This window comes from Dipodomys merriami, unplaced genomic scaffold, assembly GCF_024711535.1.
Source record: "Dipodomys merriami isolate MVZ:Mamm:240054 unplaced genomic scaffold, mDipMer1.0.p SCAF_291, whole genome shotgun sequence".
Taxonomy (NCBI): domain Eukaryota; kingdom Metazoa; phylum Chordata; class Mammalia; order Rodentia; family Heteromyidae; genus Dipodomys; species Dipodomys merriami.
This window is the reverse complement of record NW_027204393.1, coordinates 371,868-390,397: the sequence shown is the minus strand read 5'-3', so window position 1 is coordinate 390,397 and position 18,530 is coordinate 371,868.

Below are 18,530 nucleotides of genomic sequence, written 5' to 3'. Positions count from 1 at the left end.
CCTGTGCTCTTGTTCTGCTTTTTCCATCAAAGCTGGTAGTTAATGGAAGATAAGAGTCTTATAGACTTTTCTGTCTTGGTCTGGCTTTGAACCTTGATCCTCAGATCTCAGCCTCCTGAATAGCTAGGATTACAGGTGGGAACCACTAGTGACTAGCCTATGTGACTCTCCTCTCCGCTCCTCTCCTCTCCTCTCCTCTCCCCTCCCCCCTATGTATTTCCCTCCCCCTCCCCTCCCTGCACCTTCCTCCCTCCCTTCCTCCCTTCCTTCCTTCTCCTTTTTCTCCCTTCTGTATTTCACGGTACTGGGTTTTGAATATGGCCTTGCGCTTGCTAGGGAGGCTTTCTACCCCTTGAGTCATATCCTCAGACTTTCTTTGCTTTTGTAACTTTTCAAATAGATCCAGGATTTTTGCCCAAGCTGGACTGGACTGCGAGCCTCCTATTTAATTTTGCATAGCTAGGATGACAGGTGCATGCCACCATACACAACTTTATATTGGTTGGGATAGGGTCTTGCAAACATTTTGCCTGGATTGTTCTTAAACTTTGAACCTCCACATCTCCTCCTCAGAAGCTAGCATTACAGGTGTGAGCTACCACATTTAGCTTGTTTTTGATTTTGCTTTTTGTAAGGTAAATTAAATAGGTAGGTTTAATTAGGTAGCTGATGAAGAGAAAACCATGCAGTATCCAGGCAGAAGAAAAGTTTATTTTTCTGAACTGCTTGCCCGCACCGTGCACGGTGGAGGCACACAGGCTGAAAGGTCCAAGATCTCCCCTGGGTTTAAGTAGGGAAGGGGCAGGGAGAAGGTGTGGCCAGGTGTGGCCAGGTAGGTATGGACATACCTTATGCAGATGTGACCTCAGGGCCTAGGACCCTCCCATGGTCTGATGGAGATGTGACTGGGGTGCCCAGGACGTGACCTCCGAGGAGGGGGAGGTGACTGCTTCCAGGTGTGCCAGTTACCTAGGTGACACAGAGGAATCTGCCTCACCTTCACAGGGTGGGCCTTACACCTGACAGAGAGGTTACAATTACATGAGCAAGGCAATGAGTACATTTCTTATCAAGCACTGTTGCCTCCTCCTTTGTTTCCCCTTCCCATCCCTGCCCTCCCACCTCCCCCCCTTGACAAAGTTGTAAAGTTCGTTTTTTGACATAACATCTTGTACATCTCATTGTTGCAATGGGTCCACCTGTATCCCTATTTAAGCTTTGCTTACTTCACTTAATGTAATTTTTTTCTTTCTTTTTTTGTGTACCACATTGTACTTTTATTTATTTTTATTTATTTTTAATTTTTTATTGTGAGAATACCATACAGAGGAGTTACAATTACATGGGCAAGATAACGAGTACATTTCTTATCAAGCATTGTTGCCTCCTTTTTGTTTCCCCTTCCGATCTCTTCCCATATTCCCCCATACTCCCACCCGATCCTTCTCCTCCCCCAAGCCAGGCCCAAAGAAACATAGGTCCCATGGTTTCCTTTATTTGCAATAACTAATATATGTGAGTCAAGCAGAAAAGGTTCAGATAAGTTGATGTTAGGGGAATGAACCCCAAGATAAGAATTCAAATGTTTTTTGTTTTTTTTTCCTTTCATGCCATTGTTTCTAACATATTTATAAGATGATTTCTATGTTGCTTTGTATGTCCCTCCCCCACGGTATAACCCCTGTTTTCACTGTATTTGATGGTATAATTTGTGGAGGGGAAGGGAAAAAACAAATCGTTTTACTAGGGATACAGGTGGACCCATTGCAACAATGAGATGTACAAGTCATGTTGAAAAACGAACTTAATATAATTTTTTCCAAGTCTTCCATTTCCTAACAAATGGGGTGATATCATTCCTTCTAATGGAGGCATAGAATTCCATTGTGTATATATACCACATTTTCTTGATGCATTCATCTACTGAGGGGCATCTGGGTTGGTTCCATATCTTAGCTGTGGTAAATAATGCTGCAATAAACATAGTTGTGCTGGTAGCTTTAGTATGGCCTTGTTTGTGATCATTTGGGTAAATGCCAAAAAATGGGATTGCTGGGTCATAGGGGAGCTCTATGTGGAGTCTTTTGAGGAACCTCCATACTGCTTTCCAAAGTGGCTGAACAAGTTTACACTCCCACCAACAATGCAGTAAGGTTCCCTTCTGTTCACATCCCCTCCAGCATCTGTTGTTATTAGAGTTCTTGATTATAGCCATTCTAACTGGGGTGAGGTGGTATCTCCATGTTGTTTTGATTTACATTTCTTTTATGACTAGGGAGGTTAAGCATTTCTTCATGTGTGTATTGGCCATCCTTCTTTCCTCTTCAGAGAAGTTTCTCTTTAAGTCTTTAGCCCACTTGTTTATTGGGCAGTTGTTTCTTTGAAGATTTGTTGTTGGGGGATTTAATTTTCTGAGTTCCAAGTATATTTTAGATGTGAGACCCTTGTCGGTTGTATGGTTCTATTGATCTTGCTAGCTATGTCCTTTGCAATTTCATGCAATCCCGTGTGTCCAACCTTTCTTTGATTTGTTGTGTTTCCGGGTCTCTATTAAGAAAATTTCGGCCTGTGCCAAGGAGACCTAGGGTTTCTCCTATTCTGTCCTGTAATATTTTCAGGGTGCTTTGATTCCAAAGTCTTTGATCCATTTGGAGTTGATTCTGGTACAGGATGATATATAAGGATCTAGCTTTAGTTTTCTACAAGTGATTAACCAATGTTTCAAGCACCATTTTCTGAAGAGGCTGTCTTTCTTCCATTCTATTTTTTTTAGCTCCCTTATCAAAGATTAGATGGCCATAGGTCCTTGGGCTCATTTCTGGGTTACACTTTTGAGGCAAGGTGGTGCTATGTTGCCAGGGCTGGCCACATCATCCTGCATCAGCCTCCTGAAAGCTGGGATTACAGTCATGCAGCACCATGTCTGGCTTATTTATATTTTTGGCAGGGCTAGATAAAGATATAAAATGAATATACAGCTTACTTTTTACAGCTTTTGTAATAATAACCATTATTCTAATTATCAAATAAAAGTAGTATACTACTTTTGCTTTAGTCTGGACCATGTAAAGTAAATGGAAGTCTAATTGACCTAGACTTGTGTTTTCATACAAAACAGGCAAGAAAACTCAATGTCTGTGGAAAATCAAATGAATATATAACTGTAGTTTATTCAGGGGAAAGAATCCCCACTGTAAGGACATAAAAGTCAAGTTAATACAGTGAATAAGTCAGTATTTAGACATAACCTTAAATGTTAATGTTAAATATTTTCTCATCTCAACTTTGATTGGAATGCCTTAGTTTTGTAACATTTCAAAATGTTATATTTTACTAGGTAGGCTAGGAGATTTCAAGCTAAGAGAGGAAATGTAATTTCTAGTTTGAGGATGAAAGTTGTTTTTAATCATGCATAACATGAAAATGAAGAAAAAGGGAGCACATGGACTCTATGGACAAGAAAAGCAGGATACCAACAAAAGTGATAGCCTTTCTCCCATGCAAATGGGGAAAGGTTTGGACTTTTCTCTCAGGAGCAAGGAAAGACTGGGAGATAGAAGAGAAAGTAGCAAAATAGGGCAGGCTCCCAAGTAGAAGACAACAAAGCCGCACAGAGCTTTGGACAAAGCATACTTATGATGGGCCTTGATGGACTCTTCCATTTCAACAGGGTGGCACATGCCATCTAGTTATCTTGTCATCAAATTCTTTTGTGAGGGTTGCACTTGCTTTCCTTCTGCTTTTTCACTTTCTTCATTATGTATACATTGGCTTCCTGATGCATACATACATACATATATATGCTGATATCTATATTTATATCTGTTGTTATTGAGCTGCCCTCATGCAAGAAGGCAATAGTAAGGGTGAAAATATACAGAAGTTTGAGAAAGAGAGTAAAAAGTATTGAGTTTCCATGCCAACAGCAATATTCACATGATTTTTAAGGCATATGTCTAGCACCAATTAGCATAATTTTTTACATCATTAAATTAAACTATACTTTGAGTTTAGGTATCTGATAGTTAATAAAATTACCTCCAAATCACTAAATACACAGCATAATGTAAGGGTATGTTTTCAGAGATTCTACATTTGTTAAGTTTAGTGCGTAAAGATTTGCTTTAAGAAAATAATATTGAACAGAGTTTTTAGTATTAATTACTAAAGCCCAAATGGTGACAGGGTGAGAAAGGCCACACATTCTTCTCATGACTCTATCCATCCTTTTGCAATATGGTATTGGCAAGACTGCCATCAAGAAATGGCATCTGAGCTGGATGCTGGTGGCTCACGCCAGTAATCCTAGCTACTCAGGAGGCTGAGATCTGAGGATCACGGTTCAAAGCCAGCCCAGGCAGGAAAGTCTGTGAGACTCTTATCTCCAATAAACCACCACAAAACTGGAGGTGGCGCTGTGGCTCAAGTGGTAGCGCACGAGTCTTGAGGGACAGCACCCAGGCCCAGAGTTCAAGCCCCACAACCACCACCACCACCACCAACAACAACAAAAGAAATGGCAGATGTGCAGGACACAGTACAACCAGAAGAGGCTTACTAGAGAGCAACTTGCTAAACCCGCTGAACTCATTGGAGGTACACTGAGGTGAAACGAAGTGCCACACACCTTGTCATCCTCCAGGCAGAAGAAGGCTTATCAGGGTTTTGAATTCTGATATTGACAGTAGTGTGGGCCAGATAACTCCTTAGAGTGAAATGTTTGTGTGCTGGGAGATGCGTCCCAGCCCTTCCACCCTCTACTCATTAAACATCAGCGGTGCCCTCCATCCTAGTTGTGACGACCCCAGTTTCTCCATTTGTTGCCATGTGTCCCATGTGAAAAACATCTGTACCTGAAGATTATTGCTGAGTTATAACAGTTCCTGAAACCAAGCCTTGACAAGATCCACAGAGAAGATATATGTTAGAAGCTGATTCCTGCCATGGAAGAGGTGAGTGGGAAGCCTCTTGGGGTTCCATACTTACCCCAGAAAATAAAACCAAACCTAAGTTGCCAATTTAAAGATGATTAGTAAAACTGAGCTGCTTACTAGAACAAAAATTAATGCCCTAATTTATAACAGAGATCGAAAAATCCAGTCTCTAAGAGGTATCACTGATGATGTCCTGTAGGCAGGAACAATTCCTAGACAAGCAAAGACACATGATTGTGTAAATAAAAAAGGAATAGTACATAGAAACAATGAGATACAACCCAACTCTTAGATCAGCAAAGTCTTTCAAGCTAACCCACGGTATACTCATATAGAATTAAAAGAAAATGTAGTCTACTAAGGTGAGCACATAGAAAGCTTCAGCAGAGAAATAAAATAAACCACTAAAAGACACCAGAAGGAGCTGGATACAGTGGCACTACCGGTAATGCCAGTACTTGGGAGGGAGAAGAGGGCAGCAAGTTTTTTTTTTATTTTTTTGGTCCGGTCATGGGGCCTGAACTTGGCCTGGGCGCTGTCCCTCAGCTCTTCAGCTCAAGGCTAGCGCTCTACCACTTGAGCCACAGCGCCACTTCCGGCTTTTTTCTTTTTGCTTATGTGGTGCTGAGGAATCGAACCCAGGGCCTCAGGCATGCAAGGCAAGAGCTCTACCACTGAGCCACCTTCCCAGCCTGAGGGTAGCAAGTTTGAGACTAGCCTAGACTCAGCAAAATGAAAACTCTGGAACAGAAAATTCCTATAGCCTGAAGGGAAAAATCCACTGGATGGGCGTCACAGTTAATTAGTGTTGGCAGTATATTTGTATAGTCTGATGTGTGAGGAGGGTGTCCTATATATTCAGGAATGGGAAGAAGGAAAGGGGAAGTGCCAATGGGAAATACTATAATTTTAACGAAATACTCTGATAAAAATGTGTTGTTAGCTCTGGGGAAAAGTAAATTTAAAACATTGCCAAGCAAAAGAATAGACAAAGGGAGAACAAAGGCAGCAGTGTACTCACTGGCCACTGTTGAAAATGAACTATATAACTTGTGAATGGGGAAAAACTGGGAGAGAGGGAGGGAAGGGGTAACATAGTCCAAAAAGAAATGTACTCTACCTGACTTATATAACTGCAACCTCGCTGTATGTCACCATAATAATAATAATAATAAATCAAATTAAAATAAAAATAGCCAAGTATTCAATAGAAGACAGAGGAATAAAATGCCAGTGAAAAAGATAGCAGAACCAGGAAGCAGAGGGACAAATGGAAAAAAAATAGCAAGATTGCAAGTAAACAGTATACCAACAAATCGTATGCAAATGAAATGCAAACCTTGTCTAGAAAATGTCCCAAATTATAGGTCACAGAGCAAAGGATCAAATCAAAATGGAAAATGAAGCATATTCTGGTTATAAGAGATGACCTCTAAAATTAAAATTTTGTATGACTTGAACATGAAAGTATGGAAAGTAACATGCGAGACATATTGTACCAGGAAACTTGGGTAGCTATGTTAATTTCAGAAAAAGTAGATTTTAAACAGAGATTAAGAGGGACATTTACCAATCACAAAAGGAGCATCATTAGGTTGACCAGCAATCATAAATGTACGTTCATACTACAGCAAAGCATTAAAATTCATGTCATCAAGACTGATAACTGATGGAAAATGTAGCTGGAAAACTTACCACCATTTGTCTCAGTTACTAATGGAACAAGTAGACAAAGTTCAGTTTGGATACAGAATATGTGAGAATACTAATAACTAACTTGAGCTAATGAACATTTACAAAACATTGTACACAGTCTTTTCAAGTACATAGAATGTTCATCATGGTTGACATACTAAACCAGAAACAAGTTGCAACACTTTTCCAAAAATATTAATATAAGAGTATGCTATATAACCAAAGCAAAATAAATTAAAAGTCAAGAATGAAGACATTGGAAAATCTCTCCAGATATTTGGAGATGCAATAATACACATCTAGTATGGAGCTGAAGGAAGAAATTATGAGGAGATAAAGTATTTGTTTGAATTATAATGAAAATACAGCATTTCAAAATTTATAGGATATGGTAAGGCAGAACTTAGAGGGAAATGTACAACTTTAAGTACTTGAATTAGAAGGAAAGGAAGGCTTACAAGTTAAAATTGACAATAATTATACTTACTTCTGGAGTACAGTAGGATAATTTGATGAATAAATGCAGCGTGTGATGATGTTTGTAATGAAAGTTTTCACTTTAAGAGATGCACCTACTCTTTAAGCTGCTCTTAGATACAAAGAGAATGGAAGGAAGAGATCATTTGTGCAGAAACCCACAATACAGAAAGAAAAACTAGCAAAGCTCAAAATATGTTCTTTAAAAGATAAATAAAATTAATAACCCTAAAAGCACAAATACAGAACTAGAGAAACACAAACTACCAAGATCACAAATAAAGGAAGGAATATCATTTTATAGTCTACAAAAGGTTAAAATGTGTAAATTCATCTTTGAAAGCCACAATGTTTCAAAAGTGATTCATAAGGTGAGAAATTGGGATAGTCAAATTCTCTGAAAGTAATAGAAACTGTAGTAAAACTTTATAAAGAAAATGCAAAAGAGAAATGTAAAGCTCAGATGCTTTCAATAACTTCTAGCATGGTGCAGTAGAAAATAATAGTAAACTTTATCAGATAATTTCAAAATAATAGTAAACTTTATCAGATAATTTCAAAATAATAGTAAACTGTATCAGAACTGGGGCTGGGGATGGCTTAGCGTGCATGAGGCCCTGCTTTGTACAAAAAAAGGAGAAATAAATAAGAGAAGGAAGTGCTTCCAAAATTATTTTATGAGACCAGTGTAACTCTGATCTAAAAACAAGTTTCAAGAGACCAAAACAGAGACCAAGTATCTCTCATAAGCACAGATTTGAATCTGAATACAATGCAATAAAATAATGAGAATAAAATATTGACAAGTTAAATCCACTGATGAATGAAAAGAATACACCATACGTTATGATGGAGTGAAGCTTCTGAAGGAATATGAGCTTGATTTTATGTTTTAAAGTCACATGATGTAATCAGTCACACTGAATAGAGATTGAACACAGTAAATACAGTTTTTGTTTTTTAGGAGTACTGGGGTTTGTACCTGCTAGGTAGGTACTCAACCCCACGAGCTATTGTTCCCAGCGCTTTTGGCTTTAGATAGTTTTTAGTTACAGTCTCATGGTTTTACCTCGAGCTGGCCTCAGACAGAGATCCCTTTGCTGTGGCTTCCTTCCTAGCTGGATGACAGGTATGTGTGTCAGTAAGATGGGGCTTTCACTGAGTTTTTGCCTAGTCTGGCCTCAAATAATCACTTTACCAATCTCTGCCTCCTAAGAAATATAGGGATTACAGATATGAGCTACCATATTCATCTAGAACTTTTTTTGATAAAATTCAACAGATAGTCATACTAAAAGACCAATATATTAGTCATAGAAGGAAACTTCTTTATTATTATTATTATTATTATTATTATTATTATTATTATTATTATTATTATTATTATTGTCGGTCGTGGGGCTTGAACTCTGGGCCTGGGTGCTGTCCCTCAGCTCTTCAGCTCAAGGCCAGCGCTCTACCACTTGAGCTACAGCGCCACTTAGGAAACTTCTTTAATCTAATAAACATACACAAAAAATTCAAAGGTAATATACCTAGTGGGGAAAAAACACAACTTTTCTCTGTATAAGTCAGAAATAAAGCCAAGATACCTTCTGTCATCATTTCTGTTCATTTCTATGGGACTAATAACCAGTGCAATAAAGCAACTAAGACATAAAAGGCAGGGAATTGAAAAGAAAGAAGAAAAAAATTTAATTTGTAATGGATATGATTGTCTGTAGACAATTTTTTATGATTTCTAAGGAAACACTTAGAAATACTCAGTGAAGTTTGCAAAATCACAGAAGACAAGATTAATTTACAAGACTCAATTAGGATTATTGTATAGCAGCAATATACAATGGAAAACAGCTTAATAATTTCTTTCATAGTACATCAAAGAAGATAAAATATCTAGTATTCACCAGTGCCAGACAGCTAAGCTGAAAGTTCATATTACTTAATAAGAAGCCAGGTTCTGGCGGCTTAGTCCTCTAATAGCTGCTTAGGGGCTGAGATGTGAGGGATTACAGTTTGAAGCCAACCTGGGCAGCAAAGACTGAGTCTCTTTTCTCCAATTAGCTACCAAAAAAGCCAGAAGTGGAGCTGTGGCACAGGTGGTAGAGTACCAGTCTTGAGTGAAAAGACCCAGGCAGTGAATTCGAGACCCAGTATTGGGACACATACACACACACACACACACACACACACACACACACACACACACACACACACACACACACACACACACACACACACACACACACACACACACACACACACTCAATAAGAGGTTGTAAAAGGATCTAAATAGAAACCAGGTGCCGGTGGCTCACACCTGTAATGCTAGCTACTCAGGAGGCTGAGATCTGAGGATCACGATTCAAAGCCAGCCCGGGCAGAATCCATGAGACTCTTATCTCCAATTAACCACCAAAACAAGCTGTGGCTCAAGTGGTGGCATGCTAACCTTGACCAAAAATTTCTGGGACAGAGTACAAGCCTCAGGACCAGCAGTGGAAGGAAGGAAGGGAGGGAGGAAGGAAGGAAGGAAGGAAAGAAAGAAAGAAGATAAGAAAGAAATTAAAGAAAGAAAGAAGAAAGAAAAAAACTTGAGGGAGATGGGAAAGAATGGTAAAATGGATGCCTTGCACTTGTAAACTGACACGTTGAATGAAACCTTTCTGTACTTTTTTTTGAAATTTCAAAAAATTAATTTCAGTTTGAAGTTAGTATGAAGGCAAAAGTTAAACCAATTCATAAATATGAGTCAAAATATTATCTTCCTTCTTAAGTTCACTACATTTTCTCAGATAGGTTACCTAGTTTTCTTTGACAGTGGTTTTTGGAGTCATTTTAATATGGTTTGTATTTTTTAAGTTCTAAGTTTGTACTTACCTTCATATATCTTATTGTAATTAAAAATATAAATCCAGAAGCAACAACTCTTCCTTATAGAAGAATTCCAGTTATTAAGTAGAAGGAAAATAGAAAATCGCCATCAGAATACCAGGGTTTTAAGTGCCACAAGCAAGATCTGCTAATTAATAAAAGCACTGGCAGAGGTATAAGCAGAAACAGGACAGTTGCATTGTCTCAAAGATCTAGCAAATGTTTAGTAACTATAAAGGAAAACATAGCATACAAAAGAAAACCAAAGCAAACACTGCCTTAGCATCAGGATCAAGATTAACAACAAGATAAACAAGTCTGTACAACTTCGTAAAAGGAACTATTGATATTGATGAATTAAAAAAGCATTGCACAAAAGAGGCAACATGCTAACATATATGATTCAAACCCAAGCGTGATCATCAATGTCTCAGAAGCCCGAACTTGGCCCAAGTCTGACAAGAGGGAGAGTCGCCAAAAATCAATGCACAACCTTCTGGCAAAGTAATATGATATGATCATGTGAAAGAAAAATTGTACTGCTCTGTGCGGATGAATTGGTTCCAGGCAACTCCTGAACTAGACCCAACTATGGAACACCAGGACAGCTTAGGTGCAGGTTCTGAAGTTCTGTCTGCCACCTGTTGTGTCCACAGGGAGGCTTGATGAGAGAAATGGGCCCTGAGGCCATGAAGTAACTGATGTGAGCTCAAGTTCTAGATGGCCCTTCTGGCCCAGGTCAGTCCCCAGCACCTGAAAGGGGATTTGGAAAGTGTTGGAGAAATCCCATGAATCCATGAATTGCAGGTCTCTCTGGGGATGTGAAAGTGGCCCATATGGCTTCCTTGGCAATTGTGTCAGGAAGTATTTGAGAAGTTAAGTGCTGGTCTTCCTTGCTTGGTCAGTGCTGAGAGAGGAAGATACTATAAATCAAACCGGTATTAGTGTCATCAAATCAGGATCATTTCCAAGAGATTCTGGTAGCACTTAATGAATAGGGTAAAGGTTATGGGTGTAATACCAAAATAAGAAATCAAAGGTGGGATCATGGTCGTGGGACCTTGGGCCACAGCATGACTGCTAACTGACCACCTGCTCCTGGGGAGCAGTGTGTGGTCGTCCATCAGCATCGGTCATGATCTTTCATTCAGTCTTTAGAGCTAGAAACTTTTAGTGACCCAGACTCTGTTACCTGAAGGGAGACTTTTTTTTAAACAAAAACTTACAGTTTCAAGAATATTAAATAGATACCTTCCCAGGTGTTTCTCCAAAGCATTCCATGGCTGGCCTGTCACTTACTTATGAGACTCGAGGTAATAATATAAATATCCTTCTCAGTCCAAAGTCATCCCTCCTTTCTTTCTCTCTGAGGGCTTCATTACATGCATCTGTGCCAGTCTTTAGGTCTGTACTTCCATCACACCTACCAACGAACTTCCTCTTGGCTACCTCTTTGATTATCAGGTATTGCAGTAGCAGCAAGATCCCTGGCCCTCCCCACCCTCGTTCCCCGCCCCCTCTCCCCCATCTCTTTTGTCTGTCATGGGGCTTGAACTCTGGGCCTGGGTGCTGTCCCTCAGCTCTTCAGCTCAAGGCTTCTGCCACTTGAGCCACAGCACCACTTCCAGTTTTCCGAGTGGTTTATTGGAGATAAGAGTCTCACAAACTTTCCTGCCTGGGCTGGCTTTGAACTGTGGTCCTCAGATCTCAGCCTCCTGAGTAGCTAGGATTACAGGCGTGAGACACCAGCACCCAGCATGATCCTCTCCTTTTGGGTATGTGGAACTGAAAATCTTGAGCTCCATCAGTAGTGGTGGACACCTGAGATCCAACCTTCTTGGGAGGCCAGGGTAGGGGACAGAGGATGATGACTTTGAGTCCAGCTTGGAATACATAGCAAGTCTCTGTTTTTGTGTCTGTCTCTGTCTCTCTGTCTCTGTCTCTCTGTCTCTGTCTCTCTCTCTTTCTCTCCCCTAACACACACATACACACATACACACAGAGATATATAAGATAGGTGTATCAATTTCAAACTGTAGCAGTCGTTTAGTTTTTAATTATACTTCAAAAAATCTGTTAAATATATATTATTTTAACCAGTAGTTTGACCCTTAAAACTATACTTAAAATAATGACATTCATATAAGAATGTAGAAATAAAGATTTGTGTTATAGCAGACTCTGTAACAAAAACACTTGAAATAACATTGATCAGGAAGAAAGCTATTAAATTGTGATACAGTCATAATATGAAATTATTAAAGGAATAAGTGGAAAGATCACCCAGCACATTCTGGAGATTCATATATGCATATTTATTGCTTAAATTTTCACTAATGTAGTGAAATATGTAAATACCTGTGAAAATGAACACTAACCCTTTCATAGTGATTGACCTTCGAAAGGTAATTTGAATTCTTGAGGAATAAGGGAGGGAGAGGAATTGACTTGCACAGAAGCTTTATCTTGCATGTTTTCTATCAATATTTGGTTTATCATTGCTTTTTCTTCCATGTACTCTAGAATTGTCTGCTGCATTGGGGTACATTGACAAATAGAAGCTGGGTCCCTTTCTATTATTTTCTAATTTTAAAAAGAATGTATTGGATCTTAGTATATCCAAGATGACTATTAGTGGAAATAGTAGGAACTCAGAGGTCTAACCATATTTCAAGTGTTTCAATCTATTGTCTTTATTACTACTGCTCAAACTGTCCTAGTTTTGACCACTAAACATCTATTTCAGTTGGCTCCTAACTTCTGTTGTTTGCTTTAAAAATTTTTTATCATCTTTTTTATTATTTATTTTTGACAAATATTTTATTTATTTTTTTTAAAAAATTATCTTTTTTAATTGTCAAGGAGTTATAGCAAAGAGGTGTCATTTAACAAAGCAGCTTATAAATACAGTGCATCTTGATCAGTGTCATGCTTCTAATATAACTGCTTCCTTGACTTATGGCATGATGAAGTACTTGAAGGTCATGTTTTCATTTTCTGCTCCAATCTTAAAATCAATTATTTTTTTCTCCCCAAAGAGTTCTGAGTCCTGTTAGTGAGAAACTGGTATGATGGTTGCTCATGGCTATTGGGTTGATCATTTTTTAATTCCCCTAGGACTTTTCACTGGATAAAACAGGTCATGTTCTAAGTATTTAAAAAGCATGAAGCCATCATAGATCTTCTTTTAGTTAATACATTGTAGGACATGTTGGTTATAAACAAAAGGATATAGTAAGTGTTGTTATGTATCTTTAGTAAATCTACAGTTTTCATCCTTGTTCCCTTTGGTTGATACTATAGTATTTCTGAATTCTTATCAGCACTGGGTTCAGATGATTATACCAAGGAAATGATTAGAACTTTAACCTGTTTAGAAAAATAATTAATTAGAAGCAAATGACAGACTGGAGCTTTTATTGTCACCTATAATCTAGGAACACTTGTTACAATTTTCCTCTTTTTGGTACACTTTTTCTTTTTGTATTTTGGAAGCATGAATTATTAGGGAGGGAATTTTTGGACTATTCTGTCTACCTTTAATTTTAATTAATCTATATTTGGAACCTTTTCTTTTTTCAGGAGTTTTAAGCTTTTCACCCCTAGTTGTTGAATCAAAATGTTAGAATTCGTAGACTCTGTGTGACATTTAAACTAAGACTAAAAACAAACATTTCCCTTAATTTGCTTACAAATCAGTCAGCTTACAAAATGCTTATAAAAATTTCCAACACATTTTAGAAACCTGGGTCAAGCCTGGGTCTTTTGAGGATATAACATTCAACTTAACCAAAGTTCCACGAAACATGACATTTTGTTTTTCTTGATGTTTGTGTACAAACTTATTTAGGCAACCACAAATTGAGAACACCTTAGCAAGCCTCTGGGAAGTTGGGTTTGGGGAAATCTTAATTCAAATTAGATGGAGTTGCTAAATTAGCTCAGGTTGTTATATTTCACCTGTTTGTAGATTTGAGTTTTTTTTTTTAACTCTCAACCCAGGTTTGTTTGAAATTCAGACTGAACTGGCTGTAGGTCTATCTGACCCACTCTAGAAGTGCCTTCTAGTGCAGCCCTGCTTTGTCCAAAATTCATCTCTAGAAATTTTATTCTTCCTTCTTTTGGGGGAGAAGAATCTGTATTATAAGGTAGAGCTGATTTCAGATATTTTAGATTTAATTATCTGTTTTTGAAATTTTATTATTATTTTTATCTTTAACTTAAAAGATTTTTTTCCCTAGCAAAAGAGTCTTTCATGGAACATAAGCCATTGTGGGAATCCCATTTTCAAATCTTTCTCATTGTCTTCTCTTGGCTTAGAGTTTAAATTTCCTTGTTAGCTACATCTCTGACATTCATGATCTGTATTTGTTTTCTACACTTTCCCCCCAACAATTGGAAGTGATGTTTCTCATAGTTTTCCAGGTAGCAAATTTTCTTCCTTCTTTCCTTTTTTGTTCTTTTTTAAAAAACATTTTTGGTTACATTTCTGGTTACATTTTGGTTACATTTGGTTACATTTCTTTCAGATTCATTTCTTTCATGAAATCTTCCTATCAAAATCTATGAAATGCCAGAAAGGGAAAAAAACCCATGAGCTTAGTCAGATTTTCTTTAGTTTTTGTGAATCAGCCCTACTGAAGGTTGGTGTGGAGAGTAAGTATTAATCAAATAAGCTATCAGATTCAAATTGTCAAATACCGCACAAAATTTAGTCCTTAACACTATGTGGCAGATTTCCTGCTTCTGGTATTATAAAAACAATGATTTTATTATTTACCTTTGAAGGAACTTTGTATTTGGAATACAGTCAGGTGAATTCAGACAATGCACTGATAACCAGTGGTTGTTTTTTAAAAATACTCTTATTTATTTTAAAAGCAAAATTTGTTGAATTTAGTTTAGCAGCAAATGACAGACCAGAGGTTAACATTTTCTTCCTCAAGAAGATTGTTAGCTTCCATACCTCTTCTGTCTTCTGAGAATTCACTTCAATGGGAAGATTATGAACTGATAGGAACATAGTATATTACAGTTTGTTTAAATTCCTCTCAGACAATCTTTTCTCAACCACTGAGTTTTGCTCCCAGAGACCATGCATGAACCATTTTAAAAACAGTTTTCCAAAGTCAAAGCTGTTTTCTTCAGGTATTTTCTTTCCACTAGGAAGTCATGTTTTCCCTGTGAATAGAACTTAAACCCCAATTGTTCAATTCTAAATTCAAAACCCACAGAGTTTGGTTTAAAATAAACAAAAGACACTTATTTTCTTGTTCCTAATAGCTTGAAATTCTATCCAGATTTTCCAAAACTTGATTGAATCTTACCAGCATTTTTTATGAACCACACATGGATTTTGAGTTTATAGAGAAAAACCTCAAACCTCCAGAAATAAACCCCACATCAAGAAAATTTCATTGGGGTTCAGATTTCACTACAAAAATTCAATATAACTTTATTAAAAAGTTCTAAGCAATGCTGGAAGAAGACAATCTATTGCCAAGGAAATACCATGTCTATGTATCAGTGCAGAACCAGGCAAATTTGTATCTTTAAAGCCTTGAATGAAGTGCATTCTATACTCTTCCGCCAGTAGAACTATGTATATTTTTAATGTATAGAGTTTCAAGACAGAACTAACTTTACATCTTAAAAGTGCACCAAGTAGATATGGCTCTATGCTGAACCACTGGTGAATGATGTGGCATTAAAATAGAATTCAATGAATGTGGCTCAAGCAGTAGTGCAATTACCTAGCAAGTACAAAACCCTTAAAGTACACACCGAAAAAGGAAAAAAGAAATGATATGAAATAAAGTAAAACAGATCAACTTTTAATTGTATAAGGAACAGTTTAATATATTTATCAGTGTCTTGGAATTGCATCATTATGAGTCAAAGCCAAATGAAATGGCTTCTAGATTGTTGAAAATAAAACATTATTCTATTAACTTAAAACATTAAACATTATTCTATTACTTCTCAAAGAAGAATTACAGAATTGGAAAGAAGGAGATTTTTTAAACTAGTACTTCTTTACAATATAAATTAGATATTATCAAATAAAAATATTTTGTTTTATCCATATAAATATTTATCGATACATATATATATATTTCTACTGACAAGTCGAATAGTAATTTGTAGTTAACATTGACATTGTTAATTTTAGTGTTATCTGTGATATGGACTTAATACGTGTATATAGCAAAACAGATGAAAGAACATTTTTTTTAGTCACATTGATTGACTTCAGGTGCAGGGATGATAAGATTAAGTTCATTTAATAATCACTAATTTCAAATGCCAGACATTATTGTAGAATCATTTTTTAGTTAGTTTGACTCATTGTAGACCTCTTTGTGGCTTTCCTTTATCAATACAATGAGGATTCAAAGGATCACTAAAGCACTCCCAGTTTTATTAGTGTACTCTTCAAAACATTCCAAATCATCAAATCTTATTACCAGAGTTTTAGTTAGAGAAGTAACAATGTCAGCAATTGAAAGGAAAAATAAAGAAGGGAGAAGGAAGTGCAATCTAAACCGAAAGTTTTTGTAGCCCAATAAAGATAGAGCAGCACTTAAGGTCACTAGAACTCAGTGGAAAATGGTTTCTAGCTTGTTCCTTTTTTTTGCATGCTTTTAACCATGGTGTAGAAGAAGACAACATTGTAGCTTTATAACTTAAAGACTATGTGGTCTTGAATGGTAGTTGTCTACCAACGTTCATTTTTTTTTTTCTTTTCATTATTACATCAAAGTTGTTTTTGGAAGTAGAGAGTCAAAAACTATGTTTCCCAGCTTCCTTTGTACCTAGGTGTGGTCTTAAGATAGGTTCTTGTCAGGGAAATGAGAGCACAGTGATTTCTGCAATTAAGAAACCAGTCATTTCTTGATGTTGTTTTTAATGTATTTATAATGTACTAGGTGATTTTTGATTTTTGTTTCTTTTGTATGTTTGTCCCCCATGTATAACCCCTGTTTTCACTGTATTTGATTCTGGGGCCATGCATCCTGTATATACATTTTTCTAATTTGGGGAGAGGAAGGGAAATAACAAAATGCTGAAACAAGAATACAGGTTGTCCCATTGTAACAATGAGATGTACAAGACACTATGTTGAAAATGAACTTTACAATTTGGGGGGAAGGGATGGTAGGAGAAAAACAAAGGAGGTGGTAACAATGCTCTATAGGAAATGTACTCATTACCTTACTCAGATAACTGTAACCCCTCCATATAGTATCTTTACAATAAACACACACACACACACACACACACACACACACACACACACACACACACACACACACACAGACAAAAAGAAACCAGGCAGGTCTTTCCATTTCCTAACACATGGGGCAGTGTCATTCTTTCTGATGGAGGCATAGAATTCATATATCTATATATCGCTCTCTCTCTCTCTCTCTCTCTCTCTCTCTCTCTCTCTCTCTCTCTCTCTATATATATATATATATATATATATATATATATATAAAGAAAATGTGGTATATATATATATATTCATCTACTGAGGGGCATCTGGGTTGGTTCCATATTTTAGCTATGGTGAATAATGCTGCAATAAACATAGTTGTGCTGGTAGCTTTAGTATGGTCCTGTTTGTGATCCTTTGGGTAAATGGCCAAAAGTGGGATTGCTGGGTCATAGGGGAGCTCTATTTGTAGTCTAAGTGAAGTAAGTCAGGCCCAAAGAAACATAGGTCCCATGGTTTCCCTTATCTTCAATAACTAGTTATGTCTAGGACAAGCAGAAAAGGTCAAAAGCTATGTACATATGACTATATAAGCTGATGCTAAGCGAAATGAACCCTAAGATAGGGACATACATCTTTGTTGCTGTTGTTTTTAATGTACTTATAATGTACTGTGTGATATTTTTGTTTCTTTTGTATGTTATTCCCCATGGTATAACCCCTGTTTTCACTGTATTTGATTCCGGTGCCGTGCATATTGTATATATATATATTTCTAATTTGGAGAGGGGAAGGGAAATAACAAAATTCTGAAATAAGGATACAGGCTGACCCATTGTAACAATGGGATGTACAAGACACTACGTTGAAACGAACTTTATAGCTTTGGGGCGGGACCCTCCCCTCCCCCACCTCCCCCGTCCAAGAGGTAAGAGAGAAGTTGGAGAGGTGGGGAGGGAAGGGATGGTAACAGTAAAGCAAAGGAGGGGGTAACAATGCCTGATAGGAAATGTACTCATTACCTTACTCATGTAACTGTAACCTCTTTGTACAGTATCTTTACAAATATATATATATATATATATATATATATATATATATATATATATATAAGAGCCAGGCGCCCATGGCTCACGCCTGTAATCCTAGCTACTCAGGAGGCTGAGATCTGAGGATCGCGGTTCAAAGCCAGCCCGAGCAGGAAAGTCCGTGAAACTCTTATCTTCAATAAACTACCAGAAAACCGGAAGTGGCGCTGTGGCTGAAGTGGCAGAGCGCTTGCCTTGAACTGAAGAGCTGAGGGACAGCGCCCAGGCCCAGAGTTCAAGTCC